We start from the raw sequence: 22109 nt of genomic DNA on the forward strand, positions 1-22109 counted from the left end.
ACCGCTGCAGCAGCACTTACTTCCATTGAAGCACATGATACAATATAATGTAGTGTATCTTGACTATTTATTGCATGTTCTTTCACTTTCTCCATGGCTTTAGCGGCATCAATTTCAGCGGCATCTCCTGCATGGTTGTGATTCCTGCTTCGTTTCTGGATACTATCATTGACAGTGATTACACGTGCCGAGCATTTCTATTTTATGCACATTTCACATTTCCAGTAAATCTTATTGTTCACTGTTTTGTCCTTAATATATAGATATCCATCCAAACATAACTTTTCCTTTTTCGCTCTCAGCAAAAAAAGTTATGTCCATCTTTAGGGTTCGAGATCTCCAAAATTACTGAAATAGAAATAGAAAACAAATATAAGAAAAAAAATCAGGGAAATGGTCAGTAGAATTGTAGGTTAATTCAATAACAACAGACAATCCAGTGACGAGTATTAACAATTATGGGATTGCTGTAAGGCAAGCCTCATGATAATGGACATGGTTGCTATGGGAAGAAAGGGAGAATCACACGTACAGAGAGTATCCCTGCCACCGTGTGTTAAGCCAGCCAAGAGAGAAAGCCCTAGAAGACTGGCTGCTAAGGTGAGTGTTGTGGCTCCTTTTATAACCTGCTACGTTGACGTGTCGTGAGATGGCGCAGCTGACGTGGTTCGTTTAATTCGAAATTATTTCGAGCAATCTGCCTTTCGGGCAATTGATAGTTCGAGAAATTATTTTTCGAGCAATTGATTTCGAGCAATTTACTTAGATTCGCCAAGAACGCTCAGCGCCACACCCTCACACCGCACGAGCCGCGCCACGCACTGACTCATCCAATCATTACTCCCTCCCTAAAATTCTTGTTTGGTTGTGAGACATCGGGTTATTCATTTCTAGATAATGCAATATCTTACGATAAAGTGAGGGTTTTGTTAGAAATACAACGTTAGGGACAGTAATGCAGGAAGTTTCAAAGCAAGGCGATAAAACGTAGACCAGGGACTCTCAACTTTTCCTCCATCATTAACCCTCTTGGCTTGATATATTTCTCCATTTACCTCCTTACTTCCATACACTACTTTCCTCCCCGTCCTTCCTCTCCCTCGCGCGCGCGCGCGAGAGAGAGAGAGAGAGAGAGAGAGAGAGAGAGAGAGAGATAAAAGTACCTCGGAGGGTCATTTAGAGACTTAGAAAGTGGTTTGTTTTGTGTGTGTGTGTGTGTGTGTGTGTGTGTGTGTGTGTGTGTGTGTGTGTGTGTGTGTGTGTGTGTTTGTTTGTGTATATATAAATATGTATATATATATATATATATATATATATATATATATATATATATATATATATATATATATATATATATATATATATATAAATATATACATATAATACACACACACGCACACACAGATGTGTATGCACGTATGTACCTATATTCCGCCTTTATTGACAAAACAATCTTTCCTCTTAACTCATGTAAAAGAGAGAGAGAGAGAGAGAGAGAGAGAGAGAGAGAGAGAGAGAGAGAGAGAGAGAGAGAGAGAGAGAGAGAGAGAGAGAGAGAGAGAGAGAGAGATAGTGTTTACAATGCATATATGTTTGTGAGTATGTTTAATTTAGATGGGAAACAATATCTGCTCATACAATCTTCTTTTGCTTGAAGGTCACTCCCAGATAATTTTTATCCTTTGTTTTATATATATATATATATATATATATATATATATATATATATATATATATATATATATATATATATATATATATATATATATATATATATATATATATATATTTTTTTTTCCTTTGAGGTTTACAAGGAATAATGTTTCATAGCTGCACTAATTTCTTTCACTCTTGAAGCGGCTGCCGTCCTCTGCATCCACCTTAAAGACATGCGGCATGATGGTCCGGCAGGGGGAGCGGCGCTTTGTTTATATCCACCAAATTAATTATCAATATGTCCGGAAATTACATATCGCTCTTAATAATGCTCTAGAATTACTTAGATTTATTCAAGATTAATTCACGAACATAAACCAAAAGAGCGACATCTTGTTATATTTGATTCAAAATAATGTTGCTACATTTAGAAAAGCCGCTACTTTAGCGCCATTTCTACTACTAGGAGAATCTTTCAATTTGAAAGGAGCAACTTCTAGGGGCAAAGTCGAGGACAGAAGCACTTCTAGGAATGCTCCTAGGAATACTCCTAGGAGTCTTTATCAATATGGGCCCTGGAAATAGTAAATGACCTTAGATACATGCGTACTTCATCCACGGCTCACACAGCTTATTAGCACAAGTTGCAGACTTTCTCAGCAAGGACGGCCTTTGAATGATGCTTGATATAATGAATGAACCCAAACCTGAGCGAGATATTTCAGTAAGTTCAGTTTTTGTATAACATTTTGGGCTTACATCAATGTGCGATCTTTCCTTGTGGTAACTGTTGTTGTTTAAAAACACCTTTCTTCTTCGTATCAAGGATCTTCGAAAGCGAAAACAAAAAAGTTCCTTTAATATGTCGATGGGAGCGGTCTGAGAGGAGGAGGAGGAGGAGGAGGAGGAGGAGGAGGAGGAGGAAAGTGTGTGTGTGTGTGTGTGTGTGTGTGTGTGTGTGTGTGTGTGTGTGTGTGTGTGTGTGTGTGTGTGTGTGTGTGTGTGCATAACAATGCTGGCACTTGGTTTTCTAGTAAGCTGGTACTAGTGACTTACTACTTTCGTTTAAAGTGTAAGTGCGAAAATGATAAAAAAAAAAAATCTCTATTCTTCCTCTTTGGGGGTTGTGGTGGTGACTGGTGATGATAAGGGAGTGGTGAGGATGATGATGGTGTTGGTGGAGGTGCAGCAATACAATGAGTGATATAGTGATATGCCAACTGTCGCGATGTGACACGGAGATACTGGGTGTGTGAGTGAAGCGACATGGAGACATTGGTGCTGGACATGCATGTGTTGAATGTCAATGCTGGGGAACCACATGATAATTATCTTCAAGAACGGTAGAATGAAAACAGAATAGAATAATAAAAAAAAAAAAAAAAAAAATCTGCACTCAGAGTGACATTGTTACACTCCTTTTAAGCGGGATAAAATATGAGATGTAAAGAAGAAAATAAAGAATCGATCATGCTTTTCCTAGCGTATTTATGAGCAAGCTTCTGTACGAATAAAGTGACGTCTCTATTTGTCACACGCTTCGAAGTCTTTTCGGCAGTGGGAGTTCCGTGATTTTTAAATGGGTTTTCATGATTTGAGTGGTAATTTAACAAATATTCTGTATCATAAATGTAAAAAAAAGTCACGAGAACATCACAATGTCTGCACTTACTGAAAAATAGTCTTGTAGAGAAAACAAAGCGCTTCAGAACTAAGGTTCTCGCTTCTTCGCGAAAAAAAAATGTGAAAAAAATTTTAAAAACTTTCATATGAAAATTAGGATATGCGCTCTACTTAAAGGGGAACCATTTTACGTATTTAAAATATTATTTAGAGTTCTTAAGAGTACAGCATAGATAATAATGATATTTCACAAACACACACACATTATATATATATATATATATATATATATATATATATATATATATATATATATATATATATATATATATATATATATAGGAGGGACACTGCCCAAGGGCAACAAAAATCCAATAAAAAAAAAACCCACTGAGATGCCAGTCCCATAAAAGGGTCCAAAGCGGTAGTAAAAAATTGAAGGATAAGTGTCTTGAAACCTCCCTCTTGAAGGAATTCAAGTAATAGGAAGGTGGAAATACAGAAGCAGGCAGGGAGTTCCAGAGTTGACCAGAGAAAGGGATGAATGACTGAGAATACTGGTTAACTCTTGCATTAAAGAGGTGGACAGAATGGGGGTGAAAGAAATAAGAGTCTTGTGCAGCGAGGCCGCGGGAGAAGGGGAGGCATGCAGTTAGCAAGGTCAGAAGAGCAGTTAGCATAAAAATAGCGGTAGAAGACAGCTAGAGATGCAACATTGCGGCAATGAGAGAGAGGCTGAAGACAGTCAGTTAGAGGAGAGGTGTTGATGAGACGAAAAGCTTTTGATTCCACCCTGTCTAGAAGAGCAGTATGAGTGGAACTCCCCAGATATGTGAAGCATACTCCATATATGGACGGATAAGGCCTTTATACTGTTAGCAGCTGGGGAGGTGGGATGAGAAAAACTGTCGGAGACGTCTCAGAACATCTAACTTCATAGAAGCTGTTTTAGCTAGAAATGAGATGTGAAGTTTCCAGTTCAGATTATAAGTAAAGGACAGACCGAGGATGTTCAGTGTAGAAGAGGGGGACAACTGAGTGTCACTGGAGAAGAGGAGGTAGTTGTCTGAAAGGTTATGTCGAGTTGATAGATGGAGAAATTGAGTTTTCGAGGCACTGAACAATACCAAGTTTGCTCTGCCCCAATCAGAAATTTTTGAAGGATCAGAAGTCAGGCGTTCTGTGGCTTCCCTGCAATAAGTGTTTACTTCCTGAATGGTTGGACGTCTATGAAAAGACGTAGAAAAAGTGCAGGGTGGTATCATCAGCGTAGGAGTGGATAGGACAAGAAGTTTGGTTTAGAAGGTCATTGATGAATAATAAGAAAAGAGTGGGTGACAGGACCTAACCCTGAGGAACACCACTGTTAATAGATTTAGGAGAAGAACAGTGGCCGTCTACCACAGCAGGAATAGAACAGTCAGAAAGGAAACTTGAGATGAAGTTACAGAGAGAATGATAGAAGCCGTAGGAGGGTAGTTTGGAAATCAAAGCTTTGTGCCAGATTCTATCAAGAGCTTTTGATATGTCCAAGGCAACAGCAAAAGTTTCACCAAAAAATCTAAAAGAGGATGACCAAGACTGAGTAAGGAAAGTCGGAAGATCACCAGTAGAGCGGTCTTGACAGAACCCATACTGGCGATCAGATAGAAGGTTGTGAAGTGATTGATGTTTAAGAATCTTCCTGTTGAGGATAGATTAAAAAACTTTAGATAGGTAGGAAATTAAAGCAATAGGACAGTAGTTTGAGGGACTAGAACGGTCACCCTTATTAGGAACAGGCTGAATGTAGGCAAACTTCCAGCAAGAAGGAAAGGTAGATGTTGACAGACAAAGCTGAAAAAGTTTGACTAGGCAAGGAACAAGTATGGGGGCCCAGTTTCGGATAAGCCTTCCAAGGGTTTAGGCCAGCGAGGGCATGAAAAACATCATTGCGAAGAATTTTAATAGGTATCATGAAGTGGTCAGAGGTTGGAGGAAAGGGAGGAACAAGCCCTGAATCGTCCAAGGTAGAGTTTTAAGCAAAGGTCTGAGCGAAGAGTTCAGCTTTAGAAGTACGAGTAGATGTGATAACAGTGGTGCCATCTGGTTGAAATAAAGGAGGGAAAGAAGAAGAAGCAAAGTTACTGAGATATTTTTGGCTAGATGCCAGAAGTCGCGACGGGAGTTAGATCTTGAAAGATTTTGACACTTTCTGTTAATGTAGGAGGTTTTGGCTAGTTGGAGAACAGACTTAGCATGGTTCCGGGCAGATATATAGAGTGCATGATATTCTGGTGATGGAAGGCTTAAGTACCTTTTGTGGGCCACCTCTCTATCATGTATAACACGAGAACAGGCTGTGTTTATATATACTCGTATATATATATATATATATATATATATATATATATATATATATATATATATATATATATATATATATATATATATATATATAATTTTTATATCAATATTCTTCCGCGACTATTCCAAATTTAATGATCTGTAACCTTAGTGGAAAACTGATAATCGCATTTTTTTTGTACTGCTGCAGACCTTACATATAAAAAAAAGTTAAAAATTTTAAATAAAAAAAAAAAAAACTGATTATCTGATGTGTTCTTTACTTAAAGAAGAATCAATGTACATATATAAAATATCATTTTGAGGTTTGAGGAATATTTCATATATAATAATATTACTACACTTAACAAAAATGAAGGCACTTAAAGAAAAAACACTTTTTTTCAGTTTATATATACTTTTTACATCAATATTCTTTTTTCTTCTATTCATGAGATGATTTTCTGTAACCTTAGAGGAAAATTTTTAATCGCATTTTTTTTTGTACAGGACCTTTGTTAAAAATTGTAAAAATATCTAAATTAAAACATTTCTATCAGATAATTGAGATATGTTTAAGGATGAACCAATGTACATTATGTAAATTATTATTCTAAAAGTTTTTAGGAATGCAGCATTGGTAATAATAATATTTTACTTAAAAAAATGAAGACACATAAAAAAGAAGACACTAAAAACACACATTTTTTGATTGCTATACACCTTTTATATTAAAATTCTTCTAGCATTCATGATTTAATTATCTGTTTAAAAAAATAAATTTAAGCGCAAATTTTTTTGATTTTTTTTTTATTAACAAACCCAGACTTTCGTTTATAAAAAAAAAGTAAAAAATTTCAATTGAAAAATTTTTATCTGATAATTGGGGTATGTTCTTTACTTAAAGAAGAACCATTTTAGGTAAGTAAAATACTGTCTAGAGTTTTTAGGAATGCAGCACAGATAATGATAATATCTCACTAAAAAAAAAAAAAAAAAAACGTTATCTATTTATATTGTTACGACCACAGCTCCCAGCCCCTTCACAACACTGCCACACCTGGCCTAGCTTCCTCACTTCCTACGTGACTTGGTGCAGGGCTTAACTTAGGTTACAAGGTCCACTCTCGACTCATGCACCCTTCTTAACAATGGTCATAACGCCAGGTCACACAAATTGAGATCGTCACCCTGTTTTACAACCTACAGACAAAGGAAATATTCTAACAACAGTTAACAGCTGTGAAAGGATCGACAATCACGTCTAGGGACAAACATTTATACAAGGAATAACACATAATATGGTCGAGGTATAAAACCCCACTGGACAACTGCCCTCATAATAAATCCTCCCACTGTCCAACAGAATGTTACAGCCTCAAGCCAAATAGTGCCGTTTACTGCCTCCTGTATGGCAGGCCTTGTCAGGACCTGAGGAAGGAGTACAGTTCACTACATAGCTATTCATTTAAGTCCTTTGTGGCTGAGCAGCATCAACCAACAATAGCATTTAACACAACAAGCTCACTAACAAAGGAAACGACCACAGAAAAGTGCCCACGAACACACTGAAGTGTAATTCACTGCCCACTGTACAAAAACTCGGCCTGCACACACACAGCCGCACACACACACAGTCTGTTATACGCAACTACACTCCCTGGCAGGCTACTATGGAGACTCCTGTACTATGTAAGTAGGCCGGGGTGTGCGGCTAGTAATGACTCACTTATATCCCTCTTAAGGCAACTGACCCGACTATACTCTTTTTATTCTGGGAAGAACGTTTAGGCGTTGGCTGAGATCCGTTAGTTAGTCTGCCATATCACACATTTTCTCTTAAATATATAAGTTCTTTTTACTTCTTTTTGGAAATTCAAGTATTAAGCATTGATTATTTAGCTCATCAAACCATGCATTGTTACGAATAGTTCGGGTTTTAAGATAATAAATAGTCTGGGTTTTACATAGATATCACAACATTTAACAAAATACCTTTGCGGTGTTGTCATTTAGGTCGAACACCCGGGGTGCTTATCAGCAGAGTCAGGTGACTCAGGTCAGAGAGAGCTCAGCCTGTCGAGTGACACTCCCCACAATGGAAGCAACTCCCAAGTACTCGTGTGTTCTTCACAGCCGGGAGAAAGAACTTATTTACAGCAAGAAAATAAGTATTTTTTAGAAGAGAAGGGCCAAGAGAGGTCCTATCATTGCATCCTCCAGAGCAATAACTCGAATAGCCAAAGGAACTAATGTGAGTGAGACGACAGTGCGACGAATCTGCTGTGCCCCAAATCGAAATGACAAAACATTTACCACGAACAAATAAATTACAGAAAAATATTCAAAAAGTATCATACAATATTGAGAGAGAGAGAGAGAGAGAGAGAGAGAGAGAGAGAGAGAGAGAGAGAGAGAGAGAGAGAGAGAGAGAGAGAGAAAGGACGGTCGCCTGTTCTTTCCACCAATAATTCCACCGATAATTGGTCCAGCAGACACAGCAATACAGCTCAAGGGGAATTTCCTTACTCGGCCAACGCCCAAGCGTTCTTCTAGGAATAAAACCACTACGACTGTTATCCCGCCTCAATCTCCGTCAGATACTACTGCCCGTCTAAATATGTCTGCTCAGTCTAAGCGCTGGGTAGTGACTGACCGTGGGAAAGTGAGTCAAACACTGGTTGCTATTTGCGCCGATCACAGGTTGTTAAATAGCAAACTGCTTTGTGGATCTGGGCCAGGGAAGCGTCCAAGTCTCGTCCCCAGCTTCTCTCTCTCTCTCTCTCTCTCTCTCTCTCTCTCTCTCTCTCTCTCTCTCCGTTTCTCATTCGTTCTTATGTGTTTCTTCGTTTTATATCGCGTTATCTCGCTGCACACAATAATATATACTTTTTATATAAATATTCTTCTACTATTCATGATTTAATGATCTGTAATCTTAGAGGGTATTTTTTTATTATTTAAAAAGAATTTTTGTCCAGGTCTAGACCTTAGTAAAAAAAAAAAGATGTATATATTTAAAATATTATTTAGAGTTCTTAGGAGTGCGGCATAAATAATAATAATATTTAAGAAATAATAATAATAAGACACTTAAAAACACACTTGACAGATTGACTTTTCATATCAATACTCTTCTACTATTCATGATATAATTATCTGTGACGTTTGGGAAAAATTTTAAGATTTTTTTTTTTTCAATTTTTGTGAAAGTCGGGACCTCAGTAAAAAAAATGAAAAAATTTCAATTCAAAAATTTTTATCTGATAATTGGGATAGGTTCTTTACTAATGAAGAACCAATATATATATATATATATATATATATATATATATATATATATATATATATATATATATATATATATATATATATATATATATATATATATATATATATATATGTAAAATATTATTTTAGAGTTCTTAGGAGTGCAGCATAAATATTAATAACATTTAACTTTTAAAAGAATTAACTCAAACACACACACACACACACACACACACACACACACACACACATTCTCGACTGATATACACTTTCATATCAAAATGATTCTTCTGCTATTCATGATTTAAGTATCTGTACCATGACAGGCAAATTTTAAATCTCAAAAATTTTTGATTTTTTTTTTTTTTTTAGATGTCTGAACCTTACTTAAAAAAAAGTTTTAAAAAATCAATTAAGAAAATTAATTTGATAATCTGAGTATGTTCTTTAATTAAAGAAGAACAAATGTATATCTGTAAAATATTATTTTGAGGAGTTAGGAGTGCGGCATAGATAATAACATTATTTCACTTAAAAAATACATCTAAAAAAAATAATAAAAAAAATAAAAACACATTTTCAATTTGTATATACTTCTTACATCAATATTCTTCTTCTACCCTTCATGATTTAATTATCTGTAATCTTAGAAGAACATTTTTAATCGTATTTTTTTTTTTCTTTAACGGGTCGGTACCTTAGCTAATATGCTCATGGGAAATAACCGCATTCTGGGATACAAATTGCTTGCTGGCAGACTTGTCAAAAAAAAAAAAAATAAATAAAAATAAATAACTAAATAAAAAAAAATAAAACCCACCCACACACACACACACACACACACACACACACACACACACACACACACGACTGCAAATAACGAAATAAATATAGAAATTTCTGATGGTCCACCCCGTGAGTCTGGTAGAGGAAAGTACACCGGTGTCGTGAAAGAAATCAGCGCAACAAAAAAAAAAAAAAAAAAAAAAATATCATCCCAGCGCGCATGCGCAGTAGTGGATCTTCCCCGTTGGAGAGGCGAAAACACAGCCTTCAACATCGCAATAAAATTGTTCCAGTGGAAAGTCTGTTAGGTTAGCTTATTTTAGTTTTATTTAGTTTAGGTTAGTTTGGGTTAGTTTGTCAGTTTAGGTTAGTTTAGGTTAGTTTAGTTTAGGTTAGTTTAGTTTAGGTTAGGTTGGGTTATGTTAGTTTAGGTTAGATTAGTTTGATTAAGTTAGGTTAGGCTACTATAGGATGACCAGAAAGTCAAAAAATTTTGTTTAATTGATTAATTAAATTGATGAAGTTAGTAATGTACTTACATTATATATATATATATATATATATATATATATATATATATATATATATATATATATATATATATATATATATATATATATATATATATATATATATATATATATATATATATATATATATATTACAATACCGGTGTCGTGCCAAATCTCTCACTGGTCCAAATTTCTCCCGGTTGACCAATGCCAGAGTTTTCGCCTCCCTGTAAAGTCTGTGTTCAGAAACGCTTTGTTCTCTCACCGACTATTTTCAAAGGCCATAGATTATTATTCGGGTTCCCAAGAGTGTTTCTTTTGTTAATGATGTAGGAAACTTGTTAATCTGTCACTTCAACTGTAAAAACACTAAAAAAAAAAAAAAAAATAGCTTCAACTAAAGTCTTTTTGAAAGTAGTTGTGAGGCGCAGAAGTGTTTCAGAATATAGTAATGAAAGTGGGACATTAAAGACACATTTAATGATTTACTGAGGGTTATATTTACTTGGCGCGGTTTAAAATGTAAATGACTGAGAGGAGAACGTGTGAAATCCTCAGACTCCATAAATATTAAGAGTAGTTTTGAGGAACTATCGAAGTACAGTGTAGTAACCCTGTCTTGAACTGCCACAGAAAACAAAGTAATATAGAAAACAGGTACTTTAGACGTAGACACAAGAAAATTAATGTTTCCCCAGTGATTTGCGACACAAGAAAACCCACAATATTTTTCAGTGAGTGGCACATCGTCGATTTTGTCTTAAGAACATAAGAAAATAAGAAATAAGGAAAGCTGCAAGAAGCCATCAGGCCTACACGTGACAGTCCCTGTATGAAATATACCTACCTATTTCCACCTATCATCCCATCCATAAATCCGTCTAATCTTCTCTAAAAGCTTATTAATGTCTTAGCACTGACAAGTTAATTACTAAGTCAGTTCCATCCATCTACCACTCTATTTGAGAACCAATTTTTTCCTATCTCTTTTTTTAAACCTAAATTTTTCAAGCTTAAACTCGTTATTTCTTGTTCTGTCCTGGTTACTGATCCTAAGAATTTTGCTTACGCCCCCCCTTGTTATAACCCTTATACCACTTAAAGACTTCTATCAGGTCCCCTCTTAATCTACGTCACTCTGAGGAATGTAAATTTAACAGCTTCAATCTCGCCTCGTAAGGAATACTCCTCATCCCCTGTATCCTTTTAGTCATTCTCCTCTGTACTGATTCTAGTAGATCTATATCCTTCCTGTAATATAGGGACCAAAACTGCCCAGCAAAGTCTAGATGAGATCTGACCAGTGCCAAGTATAACTTTAATATTACTTCGGGCCTTCTACTTTTAACACTCCTAAAAACTAGTCCTAATACCCTATTTGCCCTGTTTCTGGCCTCTATGCATTGCTTTCTTAGGCGGGAGTTCAGAGCTAACTACAACTCCTAAATCTTTTTCGTACCCTGAACCTACCGGAGCTTCGTTGTTTACTGTGTACCTACTGCGTGGGTTTCCTCTATCTACGCTAAGTACTTTGCGTTTGTTGATATTAAACTGCATTTGCCATTTGTCAGTCCATTCGTTCATCCTGTCTAAATCTGCCTGCAAGGCGATGGCATCCGATTCTGAGCTAATTAATCTACCTATCTTTGTGTTGTCCGCAAATTTACTAACATCACTACTAATTCCACTATCCATGTCATTGATATATATTAAAAATAACAATGGCCCTAATACTGATCCCTGTCTTCAGTTTATGGGAATAAAACAAGTGGTATGAACTTTTTGTCCCATTACAAGTACGGCTCATGATTGTTATAAAGTAAATACTGGAAGTGCTTTCCTACTTTCCTTAACATAAGAAAATCATGGATTATTTTGAGGTGCAGTACGTCTATCTGTTTTTTTCTTTATTATTATTATTATTATTATTATTATTATTATTATCATTGTTATCATTCTTGGATAACAAGAATTGGAACTTTAAAAGAAGGTCAGATAAATTACTGGATAGAGAGGAAACAGGCCACGTGTAGGCTTACTGCTTTCTTACAGCTTTCTTTATTTCATGTTCTTACACATTATAAGTTCTTACACATCTCTCAGCCACATGTCTTCCACCCAAACATCTCCTAACCATACACATCGTTTTGCTAACATGAGATAAATTTGATGTATATAAGTGGTGTAGTTCAAGCACTGAGGGAGGTAGTGCATAATTGTCTTAATGAAACATAAACCAGCCACAATGTCTTAGAAAACGCCCACAAAGAGAACTCTGAATCTCGACCGGACAAGTTTCAGACACACAATGTATTACTTGAATATTGCTTTTCATTGCTGATTATGTAACAGAAAACTGTAATATATGATAAATTCTAGCCCATAGTTGAGAGAGAGAGAGAGAGAGAGAGAGAGAGAGAGAGAGAGAGAGAGAGAGAGAGAGAGAGAGAGAGAGAGAGAGAGAGAGAGAGAGAGCGTTGGTAACCTTAACAGGGAGTTAAGGTTATCAACATTTAAAACTTGGGCAGGTCAAGAAATAACACCAACTAAAGTTCCACAGTGATGGTGAAGTTAATACTGATCTGTTTCCATTAGAACATATAAATATCAATATCACGTGCTTCTGATGTACGATTATATAGGCAGACATTCGTATACACATCGGTAATACTGCTAGGATGGATAAATCAATCAACACACACACATACACACACACACACACATACACACACACACACACACACACACACACACCTAAAAGAATTTCTACTTTCACCCTATTCTGTTCAACTCTTTAATGTAAGAGTTGACCAGTATTCTCTATCATTCATCTCTTTCTCTGGTAAACTCTGAAACTCCTTGCCTGCTTTTGTATTTACTCCTTCCTATGACTTGAACTTTTTCCAGAGGAAGGTTTCAAGAGACTTATCCTCCAATATTTGATTATCCTATTTGAATTTCTTTTGGGACCTGGTACTCAAGTGCTCCTTTTTTTTTATTATCCTTGGCCCGTGAGCCTCTTATACAAAAAAAAAAATAAATAAATAAATAAAATAAAAATAAAAATAAATAAATAAATAAATAAAAAAAAATCAGTATTAAGTAGCGAAACGCATGAGAATAAGTCATTATAGAACTACGTACTCTGCCTTTAAACACCATACTTACCCAGCAGGTGACGTAAGGTGTGGCTGCAAAGAGCAGCAGCTTTATCATATTAGTTAGACAACTCAGATGCCCCTCAGTTCTCTTGGTAGAAAAGAAAAGAGGGTTAAGTTCTCCTAACTCATTACACGCCCACATCTCCACCTCGGCTCTGAAAAAAAAAGAAAAAAGAAAAAAAAAAGACGCAAAGGTGGTGTAGTGTGAAAAAAAAAGAAAGAAAAATAAAGAAGGAAGAAAAGCTACGCGCGCCCTAGTTCCGTGTGTAGCATTTTCTTGTTAATTTCTTAATGAAGTAACACGCGAGTAATGCTATTAGGTCTCTCTCTCTCTCTCTCTCTCTCTCTCTCTCTCTCTCTGTGTGTGTGTGTGTGTGTGTGTGTGTGTGTGTGTGTGTGTGTGTGTGTGTGTGTGTGTGTGTGTGTGTACCTGGTAAATGGAAAAAAAATATTATGCATGACAGTACTGTGAACTCTGCAAGACTTAAACTTTGTGCAGGAGACAATTTTCTTGACTTGGCTCTCTGATGAAGGCTCGGGGTGCAAGTGTAATTCTCTCTCTCTCTCTCTCTCTCTCTCTCTCTCTCTCTCTCTCTCTCTCTCTCTCTCTCTCTCTCTCTCTCTACCACTACCTTTGTGTTTTCAGGTATAAGTTTCATCTCTATCTACCTACCAAGTTACTAATGTATATGCATTCACATATCTACATAATAACAGTAACAATAATAATAATAATAATAATAATAATAATAATAATAATAATAATAATAATAATAATAATAATAACAATAATAATGACGATAAATCTTTAGAGAATGGTACGTAACTCTCGGTGTGTGTGTGTGTGTGTGTGTGTGTGTGTGTGTGTGTGTGTGTGTGTGTGTGTGTGTGTGTGTGTGTGTGTGTGTGTGTGTGTGTGTGTGGTTAAAGCTGCGAGTAAACTGCGCCACTTTCGTCTTGTGTTGTGAAATGTAGCGTTTCATTTTCACTGTAATGCATCAGATGGAGAGAAGAGCAAAGGGAGGGCGGGAGGCTGGAAAAAAGAAAAGAAAGAAAACTGAGAGAGAAAAAAAAAAACTCATTTACTTCAACATTTTATTTATTATTGTTATTGTTATTTTTTTTTCTGGTAGGAACATATGCCCTGCTATTTTCACCCCTAACGACAACAACTTTTTCCTGCCCTTTATATTTTTTGACATGTGAAATCTTTGATGTAGAATGAGACTACTCGTTCCTTCCCTTCCTTTTTTTTCCCTTTCCTCTCCTTCTTCATCCGCTCCGTACACTCCCCTATTTTTGGCTGGCCTAAGGGAAGTAATTCAATACAGATCCTTTTTCTTCCTACTCAAATTATATCATCGACCTGAGTGTGACATAGGAGTGTCATGTATTTGGTTCTCTTTCTTAAGGACACACACACACACACACACACACACACACACACACACACACACACACACACACACACACACACACACACACACACACACACACACCACACACACACACGAAGACGAAATAAAAATACATTCCTAAATAAATAAAATAATAAAATAACATCAGATGGATAAAAAAAAAAAAAAAGTCCAAAAAAACATCAAATCATACAGCTACAGTTACAGTTTATTGAAGAAACGTGCATTCAGGGAGGAGGATATCATAGACTCACCTTTTACATAAAAGGAATGTATTTCCAGGCCTAAAACACTGACTGATACAATTCTTCCATAAACAAGGCCTGCGCTAAGAATAATGAGGGAAAAAATTTAAGCAAATGAAATCTATTGCCCGAAAAACTTTCTCATATAAGTTTAGAGAAATTTATTTTTCTTTTCTTTCTTTTTCTTTTTTTTCCTTTTTTTCCCATAGATCTAATGTCATTTGTGTAACAACTACAACAGTTAGGTCGTAATTTTTTTTTTTTTCTGAATTGCTGATATATTTTTTGTGTCTCTTTTCAAGGTAAGAATAAGAACATAAGAAAATAAGGGAAGCTGTAAGAAGCCATCTGGCCTAGACGTGGCAGTCCCTGTAAGAAACATATCTACCTTTTTTCAACCTATCGTGCCCATTCATAAATTTATCTCATCTTCTTTTAAAGCTCCCTAATGACTCAGCACTAATAACCTGATTACTAAGTCCGTTCCATTCTTCAACCACTCTGTTTGAGAGCCAATTCCTTCCTATCTCTTTCTAGGACCTAATTTTTTTTTTTAAGCTTGAACCGGCTATTTCTTGTTCTATCCTGATTACTGATCCTGAGAATTTTGCTTATGTCCCCCTTGTTATAACCCACATACCACTTAAAGACTTCTATCAGGTTCCCTCTAAAGTAGTGAGGGAATCGGAAGGAGGAACTGGGACGCGTAGCTGAGGTTTGGATGAAGGAGATGTAGAGAGAACGTGAGGCAAGGAAAGATATGGCAAAGATAGGAGGGAAGGGGACCGTGAAAAAAATAAAATATAAGGAGGTGCAGGGTGAAAAAGTGAGAAACCAGAGAGAGAGAGAGAGAGAGAGAGAGAGAGAGAGAGAGAGAGAGAGAGAGAGAGAGAGAGAGAAGCGTGGTGCTTGAGGTGTGCAGGAGCGAGGCGTGAAGGAAGGCAAGAGAGGCGTGAAGACAGACGAGGAGACGGGACGAGGAGAGGGCGGGACACAGCCAGCCAGATAATTCTATATATCCTCGCTTTTCATATCATCTTTTTGACTCAGATTTGCTTCAACATTATTTCCCTTCTCATGTAACATTATTAGAAGCTCACAACAATACTCACTTGGTCGTGAGCTAAACACGGAATAAACAAAGATTAGGAGTGTGTAATCTTTGGGAAATACACAGACGAATATGAAGAGTGTATTTTGATGGAACTGCGCAACACAACACATGATGGAGGTAGTCTGATTGCGAGGGAGTGAAAGCCTCAAGGGGAAAAGCAATACAAGCGTAGGGATAGTTTCTAGATATAGACAAGACAGACAAACATACCTACTTTCTCTCTCTCTCTCTCTCTCTCTCTCTCTCTCTCTCTCTCTCTCTCTCTCTCTCTCTCTCTCTCTGTATATATATTTTATTTATTTATTTTTTTTTTTTCAAATACATGAAGTCTCGCTTTCAAACTGACGTCAACTTCAGTGGCTGTATAAAAAAAAAATGAAACAAAATATTAAAAAGGAAAATAAAAGAAAAAGATTTGACAAACATTAAAATGCACCATCACTTATTTTTCTGTAATTTAATGTTTTAGTGTCAATTTTTATAGCCAATGAAGTTCGACATCGAAACGTTTTTCCATTTGATTAAACGCTCGTGCCTACCCCGCCTCTGTCCCGCGTGTCAGAACCACCGAGCCTGCAGTCAGGGATGATTTGGTGGTAATAGTAGTAGTAGAAGTAGTAGTAGTAGTAGTAGTAGTAGTAGTAGTAGTAGTAGTAGTGGTGGTGGTGGTGGTGGTGGTGGTAAAAGAATTAGTTTATAAACAGAAATGTGCAAATAAATGCTAAGCAAATAAAAAAAAAATACAGCCATAACTTACGAATTTTAAATGAATGGAGAAGTTATGCATTAAGGAAACAAAGAAGAATGAAGAGACTACTGTTAGGGATACTTTGCAGAATATGACGAGATCTGGAAATATAAGACAAAGCACAACAAAAAATCAAAGACGCAACATATTGCTATAAAGAAACAAAACAAGAGGTAATTATGGCATGCAACTAGAGGGACAGGCAATATATGGAAAGAACAATACAAATAAACGAATGGAAAGATAGAGAAATAAATAGGAGTAACAAGACACCAATTTAAATCATTCTAAAACTGACATGCCTTTCTCCTCACATTTCCAGCCAAACTCCCTCGTTTCTCTCATACTTTCTCTATATGAATAGTTTCGTAATAATGTATGCTGATCCTTCCTTGATATAGAAAAATCTCCCCCTTTATCGACCATTCTCTCATTTGTAGGCTCTCTCTCTCTCTCTCTCTCTCTCTCTCTCTCTCTCTCTCTCTCTCTCTCTCTCTCTCTCTCTCTCTCTGGTCTCTGCCTCCCTCCGCTCTCCTCTTTTTCTCTCGCTTATCTGTATTCTCTTTCTATCTGTCAGTCTGTCTACCTGTCTCCCTTCCCGTCTGTATCTTTTTCTGGTTCCTCTCTCTCTCTGTGTCTCCCCTTTCCTCCTCTGTCTATTTTTCTTGTCTCTCTTTCTTGTTCTATCTGTTTGTTTTCTTTCCCCCTCCGTTTTCTTTCTCCCTGGCCTGTCTTTTCTCTGTCTGCCGTCCTCCTCACCTCTCTCTCTCTCTCTCTCTCTCTCTCTCCTGCCCGCCATATTTTCGTCCCCCGCTAAGGTCTCCAGTGATGAATGAAAGAAAAGGAAATTTCTGAGCCGGGACGAACGTAATTTCCGCGCAGATATATATCTTTCTTGGGGAGAAGTGCAACATTACCTGCACGTTTGGAAGGACGGGCGGCGCGGAGGCTGAGGAATATTGCCACTGCACGCATAAAGGGTCTTGCGTATTAGTGAGGGAAGTATCTAAAAAATAAATAAATAAATAAGTAAAATAAATAAATAAAAAATAAATAAATAAGTAAAAGTAAATAAAAGAAGAAAAATATATGTCTCTTCCAGAATTTACGATAAGGAAACTCAGAGGGGCATGTAATGTTTTTACTTATCTGTCTATCTCTGTATTTCTTTATCTGTCTATCTTTTACTACTCTATCTATCTATCTATCTATCTATCTATCTATCTGTATACTTGTCTCATTATTTATTTCTCTACCTATTGTAATGATGTGTACGTCTATCTATACATGCAGACAAAAAATAGTTGTCTTTGTATCTGTCTATCTTTCACTTGTCTTACCTATCTGTCTACCTATACATTTCTCTCTCTCTCTCTCTCTCTCTCTCTATATATATATATATATATATATATATGTTACAGTCAATACCTGAATCCAGACAATTTGTAAAGTGACTTATTTTTTCAGGCAATTTGTGAACTGCCTAACCTAACCTAACCTAACCTAACCTAACCTAACCTAACCTAACCTAACCTAACCTAACCTAACCTAACCTAACCAGGCAGTTCACAAATTGCCTGAAAAAATAAGTCACTTTACAAATTGTCTGGATTCAGGTATTGACTGTAACATATATATATTAACTGAAAAAAAAACTTTATCTACATCTCTATTTCCAAGGAAATAGAGATAGAAATAGGAAGGAAGTGTCTATCAATTTATCTCCTTTTCTATCTATCTCTGTCTTTCTGTCTACATATACATATTCTCCAGAAAGGCAGTAGTAGCACGTTTATCTCTTTATCTATCAGTGTATCTATCTATATCTTTCCATCTATCTTCCTATTTATCTACCTACCTACCTACCTACCTACCTATCTACATCTTTCCATTATACGTGCTCTCCGGAAAGGCACCAGGAGCAAAACATCACCCCACTCGTGCATTCCTCCGACTATCACCTTTATATTCCCACGAGACTCGCATCGCGGAGGACCGACTGATGCATGCGTGTAATCACAACACCACTCGTATACATACATGGACAACATAATTTTCCCTCATGCTGGCCCCAAAGCACACCTACGTCTCTAATCCCATCCCTTCTGGCCCCACACGCACCAAAAGCCGGTTGGAGTGTGCGGAGATGAAAGTTAGTTCTTGTACACTTCATCAGGAGGAGGATCAAAGGACCGTCTACTGCTACACGCATCCAGAGCTCTCAATCTCGCCTCGCCTCGCCTCGTCTCGCCTCGCCTCGCTCCTCCGTCATTTACATGTTTTTCAGTTTGGTGTGTTTCGCTGGTCAGTGATTTAAATGTAAGTAAATAAATAAATAGTTAAATAAATAAATAGATAAATTAATTAATTAGATAAATAAGTACACATAAATAACAAAATAGATGAAAATGCATAGATAAATAAGTAAATAATAAATAATAAAATAACCAAATAAATAAACAATTAAATTAATAAATAGACAAATAAAGTATAGAAAGCGTAAAGGGACAGGATAAAAATATGATCAAGATGAAATTTCCCTAGATTGAAGAGTGTTCTAGTTTCTTCCCTGTTACTCTTCACAAGATTATTATTATTATTATTTTTTTTCCATCTGGTTTAACATCTTGATTGGTGGGAAAAAAGTAGGCATATTTTATACAAGAACTGGCACTTGTAGGCCTGGTTGGCAGCTTCCCTTATTTTCTCACAGGACCCACAACGTGTAGACTTCTTGTAGCTTCTCGTGTTTTCTTCGGTTCTTGATTACTTTTTGATATTCGGGTGTGATTTGCTTACCCTGTACTATGCAATTTCTCACACAGAGGGAATTAATTTATCCCTGCTGAAGAATCTGCCTGCATTCCCCGCCTCACCTAGTTCAGGTAACGCAGCAGTAAGCTATGCTGGAGAATCACTGGTCTGCATCCCCCGCCCCGCCAGCTCGCGCAGTGCAATGGTAAGCTATGTCAGGCAAATTCTACTCGCCGCTCCCAGCATCCTTTCATCCCAGGTCACAATCAGCACACCGCGCCGACACTCAGACAATGGACCATATTCTGAAACACTTCTGCGTCGCACCTCCACTGCATTCAAAAGGTTTTAGTTGAAGTTACACGGTTTCTAAAGATGTTTTCATGGTCCTAGTGGCAGATTAACAAGATTTCATCGTTATTAACTGGAGAAACACTCTTGAGAACCCGAGTCATCATCTCTGTGGCCTAAGTCGCGGTGAGAGAGCAAAGCGTTTCAGAGTACGGGCCAATGATGCACACAAACAGACTGATAGATAAAAGCAGAGTGCTGGCGTGGTGCAAATGTTAAGTGTCATGTAGCCTATACATTGGTAATGACGCCAAAAATTATGTGCATTTAGCTAACTCTATTACGTAAATAATTGCATCATTAGCCTTAGGCTTTTCCTGTAATTTTTTTTGTTTTGAACGCCCATGGGACAGTTCCATTAGCGTAATCTACATGGCTGTAGTACGGTTTAGCCTCTGATGGGTGATTCTACTTCAAATAGATGGCTGTCGTTATTATTAATGTTGTTGTCGTTCTTGCTGCTGATATTATTATTAATAATATTATTATTATTTTTATTATTATTATTATTATTATTATCTTTATTATTATTGTTGTTGTTGTGGTTGCTGTTGTTGTTGTATTGCTATAACAATAATGATTATTACCATTATCACTCCTGCGACTGTTCCTACTACTACTAATACCATAACCACTACAGCAACAACAACATTAACAACAACAACTACTACTACTATTACTATTGCTATATGTAATATTATGTCGTTTATCAATATTGTTACGTGATATATGGCTACAATTTTGTATCTATATATTATGAAATAAAATATACTGATTGACAACAACAACAACTACTACTACTACTACTATTACTACAACTAATGCTACTACTACTACTACTACTATTACTACTACTACTACTACTACTACTACTACTACTACTACTACTACTACTACTACTACTACTACTATACTAGTGCATAAATACACTTTCATCTTAATATAAGCATTTACAGACAAGTACATATACGCCCCTTGCACATACACAGTATCCTCTTTAAACATCCTCCATTAATCATCAGCACACGTGACAACACTTAAGCCTGCAGCCCCCGACACATCCATCTCATTACATGGCACACTACGCAGGACACACTTTACACAAGCACGCCGCCTCTACAGGGGCACCTTTACACAGCGCCGCACGCCACCTCACCTGTTCGCGGCGTCTATCTGGAATGGAGACCGCAAATCACACACCTCCATGATCCTAATTAAGATGAAGACTTGTGGTCGTTTTTAGTATACCTTCTATTTCTTCTTCACGTGATGTAAGCGAATTCCTGAGTTAGTAATCTGGTTAAGGACTGGAAATAATGGATTTTTGCTTAATAATTAGATTAAAAATTAGATGGGAAGAAACTGGCTTTCAAATGTAGTAGATGGTGTTTAAAGTAGACTCGGTAATCAGGCTTTTAGTGCTGAGTCAACAAGGAGCTTTTAAAAGAAGATTAGATAAATTTATGGATAGGGATGATAGGTGGATACAGGTAGGCATATTTTATATCTAAGGGACTGTCACGTGTAGGTCTATTGGCCCCTTGCAGCTTCGCTCATTTTTTTTTTTATGTTCTTATGTATTTTCTTATGCTCTTATGTTAGTATTATGCAAATGGTGTAAGTTGCTATTCCACGCAAGACATTGAGCCTCATGTTTTTCCCTGCCTGGTTGACTCAATTGTCTCAACACATTTTTTATTTTTATTTTTATTTTTTATTTTTTTAGTGCAAAGGAGTCTGATCAAAAAAGAGAAAGAGAAAAATTACTACACATCCTAGTAAAATAGAAGTTGGGGAATCTAGTTTTTTTGTCTTCTAGTGTATTATCACTTCGTCACACACACCTGCTTGTATAAGAAAGAAGTATAAAAGATAATGGCGTTTGAAACCTTAGTGTCTATTGCTACTCGTATATTTCTTAGACGTTTACTCTTTGTTCTTCTACAGTGCATCAATGTGATTTTCATTACGGAGGTGTAATAAGAGCTTAGCTATTTTGGGGTCATGAAGAAATTGATCAGCCGTTATCATCATCATCATTATTATCATTATCATATTTTAACGGAACTTTTTTCAGACACTCCGCTAATTTTCGTCATTATAGTCAAGTAACAAAAGTGAATAATAAAGGCTCTTACTCTTCCTT

The 22109-nt window shown here is 36.6% G+C and overlaps 1 protein-coding gene across 15 annotated transcripts in view; it reads right to left on the bottom strand.

Moving 5' to 3' along the window:
- The window catches only part of LOC135110297 (organic cation transporter-like protein), a 169089-nt gene that overhangs the window by 35448 nt on the left and 111532 nt on the right, over window positions 1–22109 (bottom strand). Inside the window, exon 1 of one of the 15 annotated variants that reach the window (XM_064022539.1) lies at window positions 13341–13492. The exons of 12 other annotated variants lie outside the window; for them this stretch is intronic. The gene's annotated coding sequence lies outside the window, so the exon portion shown is untranslated. Of the gene's footprint in view, window positions 1–7599; window positions 8033–8133; window positions 8243–13340; window positions 13493–22109 lie in introns of those variants that run through there. 2 more of the 15 variants (XM_064022547.1, XM_064022531.1) reach the window with 2 other exon arrangements.

The sequence above is a fragment of the Scylla paramamosain genome, chromosome 2 (assembly GCF_035594125.1).
Source record: "Scylla paramamosain isolate STU-SP2022 chromosome 2, ASM3559412v1, whole genome shotgun sequence".
Lineage (NCBI taxonomy): Eukaryota > Metazoa > Arthropoda > Malacostraca > Decapoda > Portunidae > Scylla > Scylla paramamosain.